This window comes from Triticum aestivum, chromosome 4D (genome assembly GCF_018294505.1).
Source record: "Triticum aestivum cultivar Chinese Spring chromosome 4D, IWGSC CS RefSeq v2.1, whole genome shotgun sequence".
Classification (NCBI taxonomy): domain Eukaryota; kingdom Viridiplantae; phylum Streptophyta; class Magnoliopsida; order Poales; family Poaceae; genus Triticum; species Triticum aestivum.
This window is the reverse complement of record NC_057805.1, coordinates 508229574-508240681: the sequence shown is the minus strand read 5'-3', so window position 1 is coordinate 508240681 and position 11108 is coordinate 508229574.

The window sequence follows — 11108 nt, the reverse complement described above, 5'->3', positions numbered from 1 at the left end:
CCCTGCTCTGCCGAGGCCCCGTGGCGCCAACAACGAGGCAGAGGACACCGCCGACTCCGCCGAGGCCCCGCCCCGCCAACAACGAGGCAGAGGACATCGCCGGCTCAGCCGAGGCCCCACCCTACCGGCAACGTGGGGGAGGATTTCCACCGCTCCGCTGAGGCGCCACCCGCCGGCAACGAGACAGAGGACATCGCCGGCTCCGCCGAGGCCCCGCCCCGCTGCCAACAAGGCCGCGCCACACAGAAAACGAGGAAGAGTAGAACACGGTAGGTCGCCGCCGCTCTGGTCCAAGTAAGGCCACCGCTGCTACCCTTCAGTTGAAGCCAAGCTAGGCGGGTTGACCATTGACGGCCGGTTAGCTTCTTGTCGGCGACGGGGAGTCGGAGAGCTGCGCTGGAGAAGAACGCTTCTTCTACTTAACTGTTGGTGTAGTTGGCTGACTGACACGTGGGCCCAATAGGCCACATCTCAGTTACGCAAGTGCACCTGCAGTTAAGTCACTGAAGCTTCTGTTCGGCTCAGCGGGACACATGTGGGTAGCTTCGGTTAATTAATTATACCTCCAGCGCACCCCTTTTTAGTTGAAGAATGAATGAAATGTAATGAAATCCAGCATGTTTATATGAAATCCGACCGTGTATGAATGAATTTATTTCGATTAGTTCGAATTCCTGTATCACTGGCATTGGATGAACATGCAAAACAATACGTACTAGCATTATTCCCAGGGTGATCACCTCGTTTGCAGCAGTTTCACATGTACTCCCTCCGGTCCTTTCTAGTCGTGCATACAAGTTTTGTCTGCAGTCAAAGTATCTCTACTTTGACCAATCTTATACAACAAAGTACGCACTTTCACAATGTGCGAAGTAAAAAGGAACATAAGGAGTACAAAGAGTTTGAGCAGCTTTTTAGCGTTTCTATACATTGCAATCAAACACACGGGCCTGGCAATTCATAGAGAACATTCAAAACAATCGATGATTATGCATCTCAGCGACTCACATGTCAGAGGCAATATTTACTTCACAACTAAAGAATAAAGAAAAAATTGATCGACGCTGCTGACAGCAAAGGGCGCCCCATTCGAAAATATCAAACGCATGTCTTGCTAAAATCAATGAGCAAAATTTGACAAGGTTGTCCCATTCCAAAATATCAAATGCCTACGATTGTGGAATGGGCAGGGTTTGCCATCAGTTTGGACATTGACATGGCACCTCGTGCTAAATAAACCAGCTGTTCTTTTTGTGCAGTTCCACCAAAATCAACCAAATTCGTGCGTAGCTTGTATGATTTCGCCCTTATATGTTGCAACACCTTGAACTTATCGGCACCTCCTTTCTCTTGGTGGAAATGAATGATTCGATGTATTCATGAACATTTTGTGCAGTTCCCATTGAAATCAAGCTGAGCACCCCTGTTTGCACAAATACAAAAAAGTGATTGGTATAAAGCAAACTGTACTATTAATTGACAGTTTCAACATGCACATACATGGTCCATGTAGAGCACACTTTTAGAAAAATGGAACTCACCAGAAAGAATCCTAGAACAACATTGTACTCGCGCATTACAGCAAAAAAATGGAGATTTGTCAGTCCTTCTGAACTGAAGTTAGTTTGGTCTTGTGGGGAGTAATGTAACCATCCTTCAACTGCTCCTTCTGATGAGAAGATAGACAGGGCTTCTTCATCCTGGCATAATTGGAACTAGTCACTTCACGTACTCCATATTCTTCTTCAGAGGAAGATGATCCTGTTGTGCAAAGACAAGAGGACTACTAAATGCTAGCATCCCTGTTTGCTCAAAAAATGGAAAGGAAATATTTAAAACAGCACAGATGAAGCACTTCTCAAGGACAATGCCACTTTTTCATGACAGTATCTAAACAGTAGCACAACACCAATAGAGATGACAAAGCTCAATCATATGGATGAAATCAGTGGGCGAGTACCAACCTTTGTCAGGAGGCTTATTGTGTAGAGCATACAGATGAAGCACTTCTCTGGAACCATCTGTTGCTACCTACGGTGGTGGCCATGCTTACTATATACTCCTCAATTAGTTTAATGTTTCCAACATCTTCTTGTGCAGTTCCACTAAAATATATGGTATCTTCAAAGATCCCTGTCACAAGTAGAGATAATTACATATTACATTAAGAGTGGCATCAAATCAGTGGCAAAACAATTGCTCGTTCCAGCCATAGCAATAAATTAAGATGCAAAACTATATCATTACTTGTGTCATCACAGTTCCAGTGCTTCTTTACAGCACCGGGAGTTGATTTTTGTTTTTTTTTCCGCTTGTTCTTCCCCTTCATCACTTGGTTCAATAACAGACAAGCTTCGCCTTCAATGTAAGATTTGGCATGTCAATTAGGGAGCACAAGTATAGTACTAAACTTAATTTTCTGATGAAAGTGGCAAAATACAGGCCAGCAGTTGTGAAATATCCTTATCTTACCTCAATGGGATATTACGGTGCACATACAGATTGGAAGTCTTGTCTCCATTTGTGCAGTTCACTAAAATCAAGCAACATTATCGTACAAGTAGCACAACATATGAAAGCACACTGCAGAATCATGTGAAACAAGGCTAGTACTGACCTCTCATGATGCGGAATTCAAACAACTCACAAGAAGAAGATCTGAACCAAATTCGCCTTAACGGATAGGAAGTAAGATCTCCTCTTGTGCAGTTCCACTAAGATCAAGCAATCAAGCAACATTGTCGGTGTGACATTTTGGTTGAACTGCACAAAACACTCTTAAAACAAAAGTGTTTTGTGCAGTGCAACAAAAGGTCACAATGGCAACGAGGTGAAGTAGATAACCCTGTTTACAGAGAGGTGCAAAGGAAACAATTAGTGGTCAATAACGGTGGATGACACAGAAGCCAACAAAAAGAAGCATCTACCTTCTCTAAATGGGAAAGAAAGCAAGACAGTAGCATTTCTCAAACGGTGGCATTGATTAATATTAACATAGAGATTATATTAACAATTAAATTCGTTAAACATGTAATTTGCTTTTAACTGTGGCATTGCATCAATTTTCCAGCGGCATTATTAGAGGGTGTTTGTTTACAGGGACATTTTGGTGTAGGGACTAAAAAAACTCCGTGTCAGTCCCATCTAAACCAAACAGGAGGGACTTTTAGGGACTAAAAGTGGGCATTTGGGACTAAAGAAAGAAGCCCCCGAGGGAGTCTTTTTGGGACTTTTTCCAACAGTTGCCCCTGCCACGCATCGCACCTTGTCTCTATTAGTTCATTACTAGGGGTAACATGGTCTTTTAGCATGTCATTTAATAACCTCTAGTCCATGTTTAGTCCCTGGAACCAAGCAGGTAGGGACTAGGGAGTTTTTAACCAAACAGGGCCTTAGATTAACCACAGCTAATGAGTTGCACGGGACAGTGGACGCACCAGCACCATGTGCATCTACCGATGTACTGTGGTCATGCACAGTCTGTTGCAACAAAGAACAAACAACCAAGGAGCATATTTGTGTTGGTCCCAGTTTTGTTATCTTTAGACACCTTTCCCTATGTGAGCGCAGCAAATCTAGTCCTGCTCAAACTCTACAGCCTTGTCCCTTCCTTTCCTTTTTGAACTAGTACTTTCGCCCCTTCCTTTCCTCTTTGAACCACGTCCTAGATTTATGCGATACAACTTTCCCCACTACTTTCCCCCATTCCTTTCCTCTTTGAACCACGTCCTAGATTCATGCTATACAACTTTCCCCCTTCATTTCCTCTTTGAACCACATCCTAGATTCATGCTATATACAACTTTTCCCACTACTTTCCCCCACTCCTTTCCTCTTTGAACCACGTCCTAGATTCATGGTATACATGCAACTAGAGCAATGCATGTGGAGTAAGTAAATTATACCTTAAGGTTCTTGGGCGTGGTTCGGTGGGCGACGGGACGACGGCGAAGAAGAAGGGGTCGGAGGCCTTCCCGCGCCGCCGCTGGGTGGAAAGTGAACAGCTGCGCCGGTAGTCCCTCGCCGACGGCGACAGCGTTAAGCCTCCTTCCCTTCCCGGCGGACGGATCCTGCCGGCTCTTTGAGCAGCAGTGAGGGGAGAGAGAGGACAATGAAGTCTTGTTTAGATCTGGAGAGGGCGAGAGAGTGTGAAGAGAGCAACTACAAGCGCTGAGGCTCCAGCGGGAGAGGGCGAGAGAGTGTGAAGAGAGCAACTACAAGCGCTGAGGCTCCAGCATGTATATATATACTGGAGAGAGAGTGTGAAGCATGCAAACCCTAGAAAACATTTTGACCAGTCAAAGAATCCTCCTGGCACAAATTTTGCTCAAGTGTAGTTATCGAACCCGAGACCTCAAGTTTGATGAGCGAACAGGCTAACCAGCTACACAACCCTCCCGTTATGTTCAACGAGAGGGAAATAACCTTTTATACATTCCTGCATTCGTGTGACAAGCATGCCGTGTTTTTTTTGTGTGTGTGGGAGTCATTGGGATTTCAATCATAATCGTGTCATGTGGCTTTGGTGGTAAGACTATCCACAGTGGTGCAGAAATAATGCAGCCTTAGTCGCCTTACCTCTCTCCACGTAGTACGTTGGGTCCCACCAGTCAGAGGGTGAAACAAACAAATTAATAAGAAAAATTAAAAGCTCCAGCGGTGTATCTTACCTCACACATCTCGCTACTGCTCGGGAACACTGTCCAATTGATCCCTCTGTTCGCTCACGTACTATTTTAAGTGAATCCTTATTATAACATGCACACAAAATTTGGGCACTTGTATTCAACTTAAGTCAGTGTTCCACCGTATCTCGTATACTTACTACTCCCTCTGTCTAGGTGTAATAAGTCACGTTAGAAGGTGCAATGGCACCAAGGTGCGTGTGTGTGCATGTGTGTGTGTGTGTTTAACAGCATGTGTGTGTTAGAGAGAGCGACAGATCGACCTACTCCTACAGAGAGATGTTGTGTAGTGTACGATTTTAGCCGCGAGAGTCGGTGCATCCTCTCGTTTCCGGGCGTGTCCGGTAGGGACATGCGGACAGCTGCCATGCCTGCTCCTGACCAGCCTGGCCCACCCAAAGCCCCTCCATAGCCCGCGCGCGCTTCCCGCCCGAAACGGTCAGCGCCGCTCCAAAGAATCGGCGCCGCATTCATGCCCGGGCAGAGCGGACGCGACCTCTCACTGGCGCAAGAGTGATGGTTTCTTCATCCGTCCAACTTACTGCTGCGTCTATGTGACTTGACGGCTCATTGGTCTTTATTACTGACGTGGTAGGACTGCTGGATGTCCCACGCTTTCGGCGAAAGGAGGTACTACTACTAGATTACAATTTTCTCCATTCTTACAGCGGAGGCATGCAAGAGCAGTGAAAACACGCAGGCTCAGCGATTACATGGCCCACCTCACATTATCACCGTGCGACACCTAACTCTTTACATAGTACTCCCTCCGTTCCTAAATATTACTAGATGAGTCCCCGCGCGTTGCCGTGGAACAGCGGTATATCTCTCTGCGCAAAATTATCGATTTCATAGAACTAAAAAAAACTCTATAACCGCATGACAAATGTGGCAGCCAAACTAAATAAACTCCCATCATCATTTAGATCATCCCACGTAAGGAAAAAAGATCAACCAACTTCTACTGCATAATGAGATTATATTTTTCTTTTTGACATGTTAATGGGACTTAAAGCTCACTTACATGCATGCTACCGATGCATGCTTGCATGCAGACATGTTGATGTGATTTAAAACCCAGTCACACACATGTGCCACGTTATTTCTGCATGCTTGCATGTGGCTTAGTGCGGAGCCTCTCAACGTCTAGATCAGACGGCTATTATGGACTGATTTACTTCATCTAACGGCTACATCAATTTTGATGATGTGGCTCAAGGAGAGGATAGAGAATTCCTAGTAGTGGGGGCTAGCTATTACTAGTAGATAAGTCTTTGTAGAGATTCCACTACATATGGAACAAAATGAATGAATCTACACTTAAATGCATCTATATACATCTGCATGTGGTTCATGGTGAAATCTCTACAAAGACTTATATTTAGGAACGGAGGAAGTACTAGTATAGTACGTACTGTAATTTATCAGCGAGATAAATTTGTACAATGCTATGAAGCTTCCAGCTTCTGTTACATGTATCTTGCGTCCAAGGTTGCCCGTTGCAACATTTCATCAAGTACAAAGGAGACTAACATGCATGCTATTGCATCTCAATGATTGACAGATCATAGCAAATATGTACTCCCTCCGTTCCAAAATAAGTGTCTCAACTTTGTGCAAACTTTAGGACAAAGTTGTACTACTACTAAAGTTGACACTTATTTTGGAACAGAGGCAGCTAAAGAAAAAAATGATCCATGCAGTCGCTAGCCCTTGAACCGTGAACCCTGACCAGGCTTCAATTTGCTGGCAATGTTCGAGATTCCTAATAAATGAAGTTTGCAACCTTTTGACCATCGGATCATTTTGTGCAGTTTCACCAAAATCGAGATGAGCATCCCTGTGGCAAAGAAATTGAAGAAGCATGATTAGAATAAGATTACTGGGACTAGTTGATGAGACATAAACTCATCACAAATACAGTACTTAGAAGCCAGTAGAGGTATGTGCGGGGCAAAGAAGTAGAGAAATATCCACAGGGAGTGATGTGGGCAGCTGGAGCAGTGGTGCAAGCCGGCTGTAAAGGGAGTTGTACTTGAGGGACGTTGCTCAACCTTGACGAGGGCGGTGGGAGGCGGCAACTGCCCACGTCGTGGCAGTGAGCAAGGGACGAAGGCAACCTCACCGGCTTTGCGAGAGAGAACGGTGGGGACCCCCGATCGGGACGTGCCGACAGTGGGTTTTCACCGTCGGCGACGGCCACCGCATCTACACTAAGCATCCACCCCTTCCCCAAGCGGACGTGATCCGCCGGGATGTTAGAGATGTGGCCACAGTCGTTTTGTGCGAGAGAGTGTGAAGAGAGAAACCCCAGCAAGCAACCGTGTAGGCTAGCCCGTCCTGACTATGTATATAGTGGAGCGGTTTCCTTTTCTCTCCATATGAACCTATCATATTGCGTACGTGCCACCGAAGAAAAAAAACTTTATTTATAAATGACGCGGCACCTACTACTCATTCTCCTATAACCTTGCGCTTGGCATCTCCAAAATATTAACCTTCCAATTGGCTCTTCGCCTCTTCGGGAAGTCGAGCAATAATGTTAGTGCAGTATATATCGTTCTGGCTATATGAGACCAAATGAATTGCTGCACGTCCACCACGTGGGCGAGGGTCGAGGGGCGAGGGAGAGTGCTACATATGGAGCAAAATGAGTGAATCTACACTCTAAAATACGTCTATATACATCAGCGTTTGGAGTATGTACTAGTAGTTCATATTGAAATCTACTAAAGGACATATATATTCCAAACAATATGATATAATCTCTATAACCAAGGTAGTAGGGACGAGGAGTAAACGGAGGGAGTAGTAAATTTTTCTCCTCGTCCTGCGAGCCACCGCGCGCATGGGCGAGGGAGCGGGCGTAAGGCGGAGCAAGCTTCACCTCATCCTGCGAGCCACCGCGCCCGTGGGTGGGGGAGACGGCGTACTAAGAAAGCTTCTCCTCGTTCTGCGAGTTGACGGGACACATCAATAGTACTCCCGTGTATAGAGCCTTGCCTCTAAGGTAGGCACCACATGGTTTGCCTCTTTTTTTAACATAACACGTCAAGTCGTAATTTATTTGTGCACCCGTGGTAGACGATCCTCCCTCCACCAAGTGGACAACCAGTACACGTGCCAAATTACCATGTGGGCTGCCTTTTTCGTACAGAAATGAGCTCCACCGTGTACCTGCGCGGGTGTGGTTGGGAAAGAGACGGGAGTACGTGCACCGTGCATCCACCTCTTCTCTTCGTGCACGTCTCCCACCTACGTGGGTGTGCTTGAGAGATACAAACCGCGCTCGTGAGTGTTTTTTGTTTTCAGGTGGGGGGTTGATTTCGTGAATTATTTCTGGGAATATGTGTCGATGACATCTCAAACAAACTTTTGCATGCAATGTGTGTGAAATGGAGTCCTATCCATATCATACATAGAGGGTCGGGCAATCCACGAGAAGAGAGGGACGGTCATAGCTATCGATAGAGTCGAAGAGAGGATCAAGTGGGTGGGTGCGAGATCGATGAAGAGAGCCATCGAAATTGTGTGTGTGTGCAAGTCAAAGATATAGGGCGACTGGCCTACCGGAACGTTAGAGGGCACATGTCAAGTTTGTGTGTGGCAGGGAGACATGACTAGAGCGCTCGATGTATCGGTGTGTGTGGGGGGAGGGCGGTGGGGTAGGGGTAGGCAGAGGCCTAACTATAGAGGTAGAACGACTCGTATATGTGTTGAGAAGGAGAGACCCAGCTATGTCTTGAGGGAGATCGGCCGAAATCCATACATAACTGAAGGACGGGAAATATGATGGGACAGAGAGAGAGAGGAGAGAGAGAGAGAAGGAGGGAGAGGGATGGAGAGGGGTAGAGTGCTGGATGGGTGATGGAGTTGCTTCTCGAAGATGGCGGGAGAGGCCTACTAGACAAACTGAGGGTGGAACTGCAATGTTATCAATAAGAGTGGGGATGTGTTTCTGTGTGTGCCTGTGCGTGATAGATCTGTCGGGACGCATCCATGGATGATGAAGGGGAACCATGTGTTTGGTAAGCAAACCTAACTAGATCGGTAGATCAATTGTTGTTTGTCGGAGGAAGGGAGAGACACAACTAATGAGGTAGATCGATTGACGTGTGGGTAAAAACGAGTTATAAGGACCTAGCTAGCTATATGTATAGCGAGAGATCGGTCGGTGTACGTCCATTTGTTAGAGGCAAATAAGGCCCAGCGAGACGGATAGACAGAGAGAATGGAGCTAGGAGGTGGTGCGAGAGGCCCAACTACTAGCTAGATAGGGGGAGGAGTGTGCGGTTGTGAGATCGATGAAAAGAGGGGCGAGAGTTTACACGTGTGTCTGACCGTATGAGAGACACGAGGCAAGGACACATAAAGGAGGAGATTGAAGGTGTGTGTGTATGTTGTAGGCAGGCATCGCTGGAGAGGTTTATCGATCGGTGTGTGTCGGAAAGGAGTTGTGGAGACTCTGGGTGAACGACCTAAAGAATAAAATGAATGTGCCCGGTGGACAGAATGCCGAGGGAGGGGGAGGGCGAGGAGGGCGTGTGCATGCATGAGAGAAAGTTAGTGGTAGCTACAAAGGTTAGAGGATTGTGTGGGTGTAAGAGACTAACAAAGATCATAATTTTATATGAAAGCGGATTCATATATTTGAATAGGAGATCATAGTGTTTTAAACATTGCATGCATGAATATAGCGGTGATACACGTGTTGTGCACATGTTGAACCATAATGTGATAATGCATGGCGTTTGCAACTCACACCTAATGCCGAACAATCTAAACCATACTATACATCAAAAAATCTCACGTTTTATTTGAATTTGTGATAATGTGTGGCGTTTGCAGCTTACAACTAAATATCAAACAATCTAAACAATACTATATATCAAACATTCTCACATTTTATTTGAATTTGTGGTAATGTGTGGTGTTTGCAAATCACATCTAAATACTTGTAGGCGTAGGGGGCGGGGCACCATACATAATGTGATAAACACATTATACATATGAGACATGGTTTAGATTATGAAGATCTAGCTAGAGCTAGAAATGTAATGTGATTTGAAATCAAAATAAAGTGGATTCAAAAAATCTAGTTCGAGTTCATATAGTACACATAGTTCATACGTAACTCGAGACTAATCATGTGGTGTGCTGTGAAGATAATACACAAACGATGGTTTAACTTGACAATAATGATGATTGTAGATCTTATTAAAACAGAGAAACGAATTCAAATGCTTTGACTTCACAACAATCATGACTGTAGATCTTATTCAAATAGAGAAACGAATTCAAATTTAGTTCATATTGAAGCGGTAGTATATACGTTTGGAATGCACTAAAACGTTCATTTGAGTAGTAGGTTGCATGCATTATACACGTAGCAAAATATTTTAATTGAACATAACATGAATTCAAAGTTTTGAATGACATTTGTAGTGCGCATTGATTTGGTACAGTACCCGTTAGGCTTGTCCGGAAATTTCAACCCGCGCCTTGTTAGCCCGAAATATTTAAAATATATCTTTGTCTCGTTGTGCTCCGACAACTCCCTCCGTCTCAACCTGCGCCTTGCTATTCCGAAATTACAGCGCGCACGAAAACTCCCACCTCCTGTGAAATCCCGACACACGAAATGCCCGTGGTACCCCTTAACCGAAAGAACCGCCTCAAATCGGTGCGGGTACTTTCGTAACTTACCCCATATTTCGGACAAGCGCGTCTCTAAGCCATGGTTCCCCATTGCCATCCCATCCGCCCACCCATTCGTACACCGAGGCCGCGAAAACCCGCGACGAAACCCCACACCCTGCTCCATCCGCCACCCAGCCGGAGCCTCTTCCCCGACAACGTCGTCCACAGCAACACCTCGACGTCCCTCATCCACCGTACCGGATGAGGATCCGTCGTCGATCTCATCGTCCCGCCGGTTCAGCCACCCCGTCCTCCACCTCCAAGTAGCTGCCCCGACGTTCCCCTCGTCTTTCGCGCCACCTCCATTCCCACACCGCCGTCTTCACCTGCACCACCGGAAGAGCATCATCATCACCATTTTCTCGGATGAAGCTGCGGCCTAATCGGCGCCACCAAAGAGGTTGTACACTAATCGCCGCATTTTCTTCTTGATTCGATCTCACGGTGCTGCCGGCGCTCGGTCCCGAGCCGACACGGCGCGGCTCCATCCACGGCGGCGTCGCCGGCCACTTCCTCCACCGCGTCGTTCCCTCGGCGGCGACTTCCACATTAGTAGGAGCTGCTGCTGCTTTAGCTCTCGCTCGCGCTGCTGCTCTGCTCTTGCTCTCGGTCCCATGCCAGGTCTGCTCTTGCTATTGCTCTTGCTCGCGCTGCTGCTCTCGCCCTTGCTCTTGCTTGCGATGCTGCTCCGATTTAGCTACACTTCAGTCGACTGAATCGACT